Source organism: Triticum urartu, chromosome 3A, assembly GCF_056163025.1.
Source record: "Triticum urartu cultivar PI428250 chromosome 3A, HENAU_Tu73, whole genome shotgun sequence".
Classification (NCBI taxonomy): Eukaryota; Viridiplantae; Streptophyta; class Magnoliopsida; order Poales; family Poaceae; genus Triticum; species Triticum urartu.
In genome coordinates this window covers 411572878-411584021 of record NC_141875.1, presented here as the reverse complement: position 1 = coordinate 411584021, position 11144 = coordinate 411572878, and the positions used below count along the sequence as shown (strand labels likewise).

Sequence of the window (11144 nt, the reverse complement as noted above, 5' to 3'; positions counted from 1 at the left end):
GTTTGTTTATCTGCTTTGCTCCTGCAACAACCGGTTACAATGATGTTAATAACTACTTTTCAGCATCCAATTGGAACTCTTTAATTCCTTGTTTGTTTAACTAGTTTGCTATTATAACTCCCAGTTAAGATGTTTTGTTAACTTCAACTTTTCGGAATCCAATTGAAACTTTAATGGCAAAACAGGTTAGCCCAAGATCAAAGAGCGAGGTCCCCATGGACGTTGTGTCATCCCACAGAAGTGGCACCGGCCCAATCGTGCATCATGAATTGCCAACTACTGATGCTCTAGAGGCTAAACTATTGGTAGAAAGAGATTCTACTTCTGCACTTAGAGATGAAGTTGACATGTTGAGGAAGCAAACAACACAATCATAAGCAGTACTCAAGAGAACCATTAAAAATTTGGTGGATTTCAAAATGAAGCAAGCTGAGACTAACCGCATTGTTAAGGTCCTGAAGGAAAAAGGAAATTAAATTCCCACTTGGTAAATCATAGGTGAAATGTTCTTTCCACCGTTGAATAACCTTTGTGTTGTTTGTTCATGTAATCGACCAAACCATTTGTTTTAGAGATCATATAATAATTGTTTTTTGGTTTGTAATTTTTTAGCACAAGTGTTTATTAATTGATAAGACTCGGAGACATTTCATTTTGATTGTTGTGCCAGACCTACAAATATGCCAATCGGGCTGAATGTGCATTCAGCAATAATAGTAGTATAGATGGACCTTAAGTGGCACGCATCGGAAAGGGCCAAGATGTTGTACTAGCTTCGCTAAAAATGGATGCTCTTCTAGAAAAAAAAAAGTACAGTGGCCTGGCTTATGTATGTTAGTTGATATTATTGATCCATATGCTCTATAAGTGTTTATATGTCTGTTAGTTTTGTACATTATTGGTTGATTGACTCGGTATTTGAATCTTGATACTTCGCTTGTGTACATATCTAAATGGGAGTACACATTATGATGTGTATGACACTTGAGTTGGACATAAAGTGGTTTCAAATATTTGAATTCACCTTAAACTGGATTCTAGCTTCTGAATTCGAGTATCGGCATTTGTAAATCATATTCATATATGACAACGAATACATCTTTGTCGTGCTTTTGAACATATATATAAACAAATAGAATGATTTATAAAGATACATATAGGAATATAAAATGGATTCGAATTTAGTTGCGACTGTAAAAGTGGATGCTTATTGTCCCAAAATTCGAAAGAAGAGGCAAAATGTCCACTCCCATGTCGGCTGCCTGAAGCCAAGTGTTTGGGAGATGGAAATTATGGTCTACCCCTTACACGGACAATCCATCGGCCCGATTTCCACTGCTCTCAATAGGGGTAGGTTAGTAACTTCAATTAGATGTAACATGGCCGCCTTTGAGCCCATTCTGACACGGTGGGTGCCAAACATGGGCGGCGAAACACATTTGATTCAAGCTCGTCCGAAAGACCTCTGTCTCTCCCTCCATTTCCCCATTCATACACAGTGGGCGGCAAAACAAACTCGACTTGGCCAAAATCGATGTAGGCAAATATTTTCAATGGGGACAGGTTTGTAACTTCACTTAGACGTGACACAACCGCCCTACCTATCAGTCCCATTCATACACCGTGGGCGCCAACCATGGGCGCCAAAACACCCTCTCCTCGGCCGAAATTTCTCTGGGCAAATATTGGCGAGATGCGAGATTACCGTCCTATCCCCAACCGACGAGATGCCCAAATTTTAAATGGGGGCTAAGTTCGTAACTTTCCCATTCAGACATGCGCGTCCCAAAAACATGGTTCCCCGTACCTCTCCCTCCATTTTCCCGTTCATACACCGTCCGTGCTAGAACACCATCCCCACACCAACCTCCTCCGTCCACCACCCCATCCATCGTCGGTGTCCTCCACCCCATCCATCGCCACTGTCCTCCACCATGTCGGAGCGCCTACCAAGACCGTGTCATCCACTACTAGAGATGGACGTTTCTCATCCACAGCGACGGACCAAGAGCCTTGCATCGCGTCCTCTCGCTTCATCGACGTCGTCGTCCTCTTTGCCGGGGCCGCTCACACGACCTTATTTTCCACCGCAACGAAACTTATCCCCCGATGCACCCGTCTACCGTCGCAGATCTGCTTCAATGCCACCGACAACCATCGCACCCCCGATGCCTACACGGCGTCGCAAGAGAGGTGGTACTTCATATCTCCTCAACTTTTTGATCTCAACCAGAAAATAGATCGTAACTTGGTTACTATACTTTCTTTTCAGCTCTTAGAATTTAGTTCTTAGTTCGAAGCAAACAATGGATGCTAAATAGAATTTCTCCGGTTTGCAGCTTTAAATCTGCCATGGCACAGTCATAATAGGGTTTAATTGATCATCTTTAAGGTTTAATTGATCATGTTGACTTCATGGTGGTTTCTTTAATAGAAATCGGAGGGGAAACCCTCTTTTGCTCAAAAAATATGCTTAGGGTTTCCCCCTTTTATGATCACTATACGATCAGCATACGTGCTTCGTGTCATAATAGCACTGCTCCACCCATCAAACTAAACAAGCTTAGTTGTTCAAATACGAATCTGATATTATTAAAATAGAGTCGTTTACTTGGTCAGCTAAATGTTCCTAATTTAGTTTCGAAAATGCATGTTCGCCGCTTGGGTGTGTATCTCTACAGGGTGCCCACGGTGGGCCGCGGCCCACCCTGGGATTTTGGGTCGGCCCAGGCCCCGATTCCCCTCTGTTCTATTGCGCGCTTCCGATCTCTACTCGCCCCCAGCCGCTTGCCTCGTCGGCGACTTGCCGTCCCCGGACGGCATGACTCTAGGAGGAGACGCAGGACTAACAGGAGGTCAGGAGTTGCTCACCCAGCAGCGTCACCGCTGCCCGGGCGCGTCACTGTGCCTACCTTCCCAGTCCGTTTAGGGCTCAAGCGTGCAAACACCCACTAAGCCAACCCGATTCATCCTGAGATACGTCCTCAACACTCAGCAGCCACTCCTCATCACCCATTTTCGAATTGATTCATTACTCATTAGGCAGGACTGTCATTAGGGTTTGTTGTGTGCTGAGTGCTACCTACACTTAATGGTTCAGATGTATTTCAGTAATCTTTAGTACCTATAAAGTTCACAGGGTATCAAAATTCTGGCCCTAGGAACAGACACTAGTCATTTTGGATTGTTGGTCATAGTGACATTGACCCAGATTACTACTGCAGGCCAGGTTTGTTGACAATTTTACTTGTATTTCTTTCTCATTCGATATGATATCCAATTATTCACGTCGATTAGTTGCAAACAATAAGTGCTAGACAAACTTCTTGATTCAGATTTTGGACGGTCACTTACTGTAGTTACAATTCTGCATACTTGTCCGAGTAAGCTCACAGGTAAATGATTGATTCACTATGTCTATGCTTGCCTTGTCATATTTGTTGTCAACATTCTTTTAGGGTGGACCACCCTATTTCAAAATACCGGAACCGCAGACATGAGTGAATACTATTTCTCTGTGTGATCTCTTCCATCATGTGTGGGCAACAAAAACTACATTGTATAGAAAGAAATTGTCATTTCCAGCTTTTACATAGACTACGATCTTTTACACGGAATACAATCTGCCTACTTGCTTTGTGTCGCACTACCAGCACTCCACCCTTGAAGCTAAACATTATGCCACTCATAATTCCTTAGTTTATTTGTTCAAATACGAATTTGATATGATTCTCATGTTCCTACTTTAGTTTTGAAATGTGTGCCTGCCTGTTATAGAGACATAATAGGTTTGTATTTCTGTGTGTGGTCTGGTCAACACGGTTGGGGGTGAACTCTGCATATGCAAGGGTTTAAAGGGAGACACTCTTTGAGTTGAATCTGCAATGCATTCCATAGATAATCATACTACTTTTTAAGTTTTCATGAATCTCAGATTCTGAACAGCATCATAATGATTATGAGCTTGCGCACATGAAAAGAATAAAACAGAACAATGACATGGCTGTCAAACTTGGCATTAAGGGACTAAAATCAAGTCTAGATGCAATGCAATGCAAACGCTCTACACCTACAGATTCATGCTTAGAATATGTCTGAGCTAGAGGGAGACCTAAGTCAATGTAGCTTCCCGTTGGAGGAGTCAGAGGAAGATGCCCTATCTTATTCACCCATCAAGGTGCTTGCTCTAACTTTCCAAGGTTATATTGGTCGCACATATCTTGCAATTGATCCTTTGCATTGCTTCTACTTTGTTGCACTGCCATTAGCTTAGTTTACACATCATGTATGTGAATACGACCTGCCTATCCATCTTCAGTACATATTCCATCTGTCATCGTACCATATTTATCCATTCAAATGATGTTCTTATGTATCAGACGTTCAAGAGGAATATGACGATTGTTGAACGCGGAGGAGCACGAGAAAAGTATTTGAAGAAGTTAGTGACACCTGATAAATCAAATAGCCCATTAGGTGTAGTTGCAATATCACCTGACCTACAAAACACGGCCCCAACTCTGGCAGACTCTAGCCCTAGTACACTGGTCATTTTTTATGCCCCAACTCAGTAGACCCCAACTGCAACAAATAGTATGATGATGCCAGTTGACATAGCACCAGCTCTACGACGCAAAACCCCTATTCCAGCAAAGAGTACACCAAATCCAGTTGACAAATCCCTTTTTGAACCAGAGAGAGCCCCAATTGCAGCAAATAGGACCCCTGTTCCATTTCTTTCCAGTTTAGAAGACGAAGCTTATATTGTTGTCGGGAACTTTGTGCGCATCTTTCCTTCATGGAAATATTATACCGCAGAAACAGAACAATTTCGAGTTTTCCTCCACAACTCGTAAATAATGTACTAATGTTATTCATGGTAATTACTGCATATGTTTCTGCTGATAGAAGACACAAGATTTCATTCTTTTAAATAGGCGAGGACCAAACTGCATTGTCAAGACGAGCAAGGGTTGGTTCCGCTTTTCAAGCACTCGTTGATGAAGTATCATTCCTACCTGAGGCAAGCGCACTTCGATGGCAAGCCTCTAAACAAAATGTCTGTAAAGTCATTGATGCTACATTTATCAAACATTGACTGGAATAATCTTGTTACACATTGGTCTCGTCTGCAGCGTAAGGTACTGTCTATGATATCACATCACAATTTGAACTGCATTTCTGCATTTGCCTTAACGTCTGATACGTCTCCAACGTATCTATAATTCTTGATTGTTCCATGCTGTTATATTATCAATCTTGGATGTTTTATAATCATTTTATAGTCATTTTATATCAATTTTTGGTACTAACCTATTGACATAGTGCCAAGTGCCAATTCTTGTTTTCCGCATGTTTTTTAGATCGTAGGAAATCAACACCAAATGGAGTTCAAATGCCACGAAACTTTACGGAGATTTTTTATGGACCAGAAGACACCTAATGGGCCAAGGCTGCGCCTCTAGGGGTGCTCTGAAGAGAGCACAACCTACCAGGGCACGCCAGGAGGCCCAGGCGCGCCCTGGTGGGTTATGCCCACCTCGGGTGCCCCCGGACCGCCTCTTTTCTCTATAAGTACCCCAATATTTCGAAAACCCTAGGGGAGTCGACGAAAATCAATTCCAGCCGCCGCAGAGTCTAGAACCACCAAATCCAATCTGGACACCATCACGGAGGGGTTCACCACTTCCATTGGTGCCTCTCCGATGATGCGTGAGTATTTCTTTGTAGACCTTCGGGTCCGTAGTTGGTAGCTAGATGGCTTCCTCTCTCTTGCTAGATTCTCAATACAATGGTCTCTTGGAGATCCATATGATGTAACTCTTTTGCGGTATGTTTGTTGGGATCAGATGAACTTTGAGTTTATGATCAGATCTATCTTTTTATATCCATGAAAGTATTTGAGTTTCCTTGATCTCTTTTATGCATGATTGCTTAGAACCTCGTATTTCTTCTCCGATATTTTGGTTTTGTTTGACCAACTTGATCTATTTATCTTGCAATGGGAAGAGGTGCTTTGTAGTTGGTTCGATCTTACAGTGCTTGATCCCAGTGATAGAAGGGGAACCGACACATATGCATCATTGCTACCAAGGATAAAACGATGGGGTATATCTCTACATAGATAGATCTTATCTACATCATGTCATCGTTCTTATTGCATTACTCTGTTTCTCCATGAACTCAATACACTAGATGCATGCTGGATAGCAGTCGATGTGTGGAGTAATACTAGTAGATGCAGGCAGGAATCGGTCTACAAATCTTGTATGTGATGCCTATGTAATGATCATTGCCTGGATATAGTCATGATATCGTTATGAGTATTTGAAGTTCTATCAATTGACCAATAGTAATTTGTTTACCCACCGTTTGCTATTTTTCTCGAGAGAAGCCACTAGTGAAACCTATGGCCCCCGGGTCTCTTTCTCATATTATTTGCCTTCGTGATCTATTTTATTTGCCTTTTATTTTCAGATCTACTTAACCAAAAATCCATAAATACCTTGCTGCAATTTATTTTATTTGGCGTTCGATCTATCAATATTTACAACTTTCTTCTGTCCACGCACCAATTTCCGGCGCCGTACCCGAAAGGGATTAACAACCCCTTTAACACGTCGGATTGCGAGTATTCGTTTTTTGTGTGCAGGGGTTGTTTACATTGTGTTGCTTGGTTCTCCTACTGGTTCGATAACCTTGGTTTCATATCTGAGGGAAATATCTATCGCCGCTGTGCTGCATCATCCCTTCCTCTTCGGGGAAATACCGACATACCTTCAAGTGACATCAAAAAGGATTTTTTGGTGCCGTTGCCGGGGAGGATCATCTACATCTACCAAGTTCCTAATCACAAATCTCATATCCTCGCAATTTATATGATTTGATATTTGCCTCTCCCCCACTTCACAAGAATTTGCCGTTTTATTTGTTGGAGATATGCCCTAGAGGCAATCATGTATTATGATATTTCCTATGTGTTTATGAATAAAGATAGTCCTTGGACATTATCAATGATGTGTATCAGCAAGTACGTGACTTGTTTGTGGGACTATGCATTATATGATGACTGTCCTAAAAGGTCCCTAGTCGAAAGGGCTGTGTGGACCCTCAGCCAACTAGACTAGCATATAACACGGTCGATGGCTTGGTCTCACTAGCCATGGAGCATTGGATGCTAACCAGATAATATGGACTTGGAAGGATCTAGTCGGATTCGACGTAGTTGGATCCAAGTCGAGATAAGGTCCGAGTCGGACAAACCCAACTATGAGACGCAGTGATATGTCATTTGTGAGTCTCTAGTACAACATACGTTCTATGTCCTAAGACCAAAGCTGGCGCATGTACTCAGGATGGTGACAGACTTCCTTTGGGCCAACCAAACACTACTCCATGACTAGGTAGTTACAAATGTAGGTTTCGGTCTTGTTCAGAACATGCTGCGAGACATGGTCGAGCAAGATGGGATTTGTCCCTCCGATCAGGAGAGATATACTCTGGGACCCTCGTGTGATCCGACCAAGATAAGCATGGCCATGTGACAAGGATTATGAGATAATCTGGTTTATGGTCGGCATCACTGGAATGAGAAAGAGGTCGGGCTAGCACAAGGATGACAGACTCGCCTTGAGCCCGACAACATATACCGGGTGGCAAAAGGAATGAAAGTATGATGTACAGGTTCGCCTAACCAGCTTCATAGTCTGCTTGGTGTTCGGCATGCCTTGCTAGGGGCCGCTACCAACCATGCAGTTCGGAGGTAATCCGAACTGCGACCAAGTCGGCTTGAACCTAAGGGGACACGCGCTAAAGGGAAGTAACCTACGAGGTCGGATCCGAGGACACTGGTTGGATGTGATCCGAGCTGTATTCGGATTGTGGCCGAGTAGACTTATGGGCTTTAGGGTCCGTGCGAGGCCTAAGTGTTGCGCCCACGACGGACGTCTATATAAAGTGGATGTGCTGCACACTCATGCAGTTGATCGCTTCGGCGCTGTCACTAGGGTTTGCATGTGTTGCGAATAGACACCTCCACTCGGCGCTGGTTGTGTGATCGGACCTAGCAGTCCGCCGCACGACGTTCATCCTACACGCACGGATACCGTTAGAGGCGGTGCACTTGCGCCGGTCCATCGAACCTGTACGTGGGAACCGACGACTGGCTGTTCGAGGGAGATCGGACGAGCAGACGATCCACGTGGACGCGCTGCCCCAACTCTTCTTCCGCTGCACGACACTACACGTCTAGTGGTAACGATCTGTGATCCATCTCCCGTAGCATGTTCTTGGTTGTTCTGCGCATAGGAAAATTTTAATTGAGTCGACGCACCCTACCGTAGAACCCAACAGTGGTATCAGCACCTCTGCTATAGGATTTGAATTCGGATCATATGCATATTAGATATGTGGAGGCGGCAGATGAGATCTGTTGTCATTGATGAGATCGGCTGTGTGCACGGTTGATGAGATCAACTGCACATGGGGATCGATGTGGCTATGTTTTCTGATGATCAAAGTCGATGAGGTCATGACACAACCTACCCCTACCAGTCGATATCCGCCATCGAGGACCGCCATGTGTGTACCGCCTCGTATTTCGTACATGATCACTCAAACTGGTAGAATGCGAGTAACTTTGTTTTACAGGTTTGGTGTGAATAGTATGGCTTATGTGTATGTGATGCATGTGTGTAATTTATACATGTCCTACGTGTCATGTTTATCAGCCGGGAGGAGCCAAAGTGATGTCATTATAATGTATAACGACCTGCGTGTCGACTTGTGACTCTATGTAAAATTCATTACTACTTGTAGTAATTTGATTATAGAGTTCAGGTTGGTGGCTTGGCGTCCCAGCGTGACAAACAAGATGGAGTTCCTAGATGGTCATTGGAGTCAGAGCCGACCTGAAAGAACATCCATGAAGGAGCCATACTATTTCACAATATGTGTTTATTTGTGATTGTTATGCTTCTTTGTTTCTATGCAGGTTAGAATGGTAGAAAGATCCCTCGTTAATATCAAGCGAAATGTCATTCCCGATGTTGCACCTTCGCACGTCAAGTACGTCTGGTAGTGGGATCATAAAATTGGGGTGCTGCTAGGTGCCCTTGAACTTAAGGGTTCGTGTTGGGCATGGACATGCACTGCATCAGGTTAACTTGACAAGGCTATGAAAACGGTTTTGGGCCTTGTGGCAAAGAAGGTTGGGGGCCAGGGTATGAGATACCTTCCCGACCAAAAGGAGTCGTATAGAGATACGATTAGCAAGCATTTGCTTACCGGATAGGCATGTTGTCTAGCAGTGATGCTAAAGCTCACTAGTCGCATGTGCTAGTCAGATCCTGAATCACTGAGAGTTTGCAGAGGGATGCCAACTTCAGTGGGAGTATTTATATTTAAGGCTTAGTGATTGCATATTTTCTATTGTAAATCCATGGCACCACCTGCTCAACCCAACTTTGTATTGAAATCAATTCTGGAAAAGGATAAACTGAATGGAACAAACTTTACCACCTGGTATAGAAATCTAAGAATTGTTCTCAAACATGATAAAAAGGAACATGTTCTAGAGGATCCACTTCTAGAGGAACCTGTCGATAATGCTAGTGCCACAGCTAAGAATGCCGACAAGAAACTCGTTGATGAATCAATGGAGATTAGTTGTCTGATGCTGGCTCGTATGGAGCCCAATTTGCAACAGCATTTCGAAAATGTTGAGGCTTACGATATGATTGAAAGTCTCAAGAGCATGTTTCAGACACAGGCTAGGACCGAAAGGTTCAACGTCTGGCGATCCTTGATGGATTTCAAGCTAAAGGAAGGTGATCCACTGAGCCCACATGTGATCAAGATGATCGGATATGTGCAAGCTTTGGATCATTTGGGCTTCCTGCTCTTGGATGAGCTGGCTACTGATGCAGTTCTCGGTTCTCTTCCGCCCAACTATGGGACGTTCATCTCGAACTATCATATGCATGGCATGGATAAGAAGCTCAATGAATTGCATGGGATGCTCAAAGTGGCAGAGCAGGATATTAAGAAAGGCACACCTGAAGTGTTGATGGTGCAGAAATCGGCTAAGTTCAAGAAGAGTTGGTCCAAGAAAAAGGCTAAGGCAAAGGGCACGGAGACGGTAACCTCTGCCGCTGCACCGAAGTCTGGACCGGACTCGAAGACCATTTTGCTATCATTGCAAGGAAACTGGTCATTGGAAGAGGAACTATAGCAAGTGGCTTGCAGAGCATGGAAAGAAGGCCGGGAATGCTACTTCAGGCAAAGGTACACTTGTTGCATATGTTATAGACATTTACCTTGCTGACATGCCTAGTAGCTCTTGGGTATTTTATACCAGATCGGTTGTTCATATTTGCAACTCGATGCAGGGGCTGGTAAGAACTAGGTGTGTGGAACAAGGGGAGATTGACATCAGGGTTGGCAACAAAGCAAGAGTTGCTGTATTGGAGGTCGGCATAATGCAGCTCCAGGTTCCTTCTGGATTTATTTTGGAATTGAATAATTGTTAATCCCTCCGTTCCGAATTACTTGTCTTGGATTTGTCTAAATACGGATGTATCTAGACTCATTTTAGTGCTAGATACCTTCGTATCTAGACAAATCTAAGACAAGTAATTCGGAACGGAGAGAGTATTACATTCTTGCACTTAGTCGGAACATTATTTCTGCCTCATTCTTGATGAGTCAGGGTTATGAATTCAATTTAAAGGACAATGGTTGTTCAATTTATTTGAATGGTATGTTCCGCAGCTATGCACCCATTGTTGATGGGCTATTTATATTGAATATAGAACAGGAATCAGTCTATAACATGAATGTCAAGAGGCATAAGCCTAATGAGATAAATCCAACATACTTCTGGCATGGCCGGCTTGGACACATTAGTCTGAAATGCATGAAGAAGCTCCATGATGATGGGATCCTAACTTCGTCCGACTTTGAGTCGTTCGAGACATGCGAATCATGCTTGCTCGGAAAGATGACTAAATCTCCTTTTGCAAAGGGTTGCAAGAGGGCATCCGAGCTGTTGGAACTGATACACAGTGATGTGTGTGGACCAATGAGCACAACTACCAGAGGTGGCTATCAGTACTTCGTAACTTTTACCGACGACTTGAGTAGAT

The 11144-nt window shown here is 43.5% G+C and overlaps 1 pseudogene; it reads left to right on the top strand.

The window, feature by feature from the left end:
- Nucleotides 1–9673: 9673 nt before the first annotated feature.
- On the top strand, nucleotides 9674–10405 carry LOC147979893 (uncharacterized; annotated as a pseudogene).
- The last annotated feature ends 739 nt before the right edge of the window (nucleotides 10406–11144 follow it).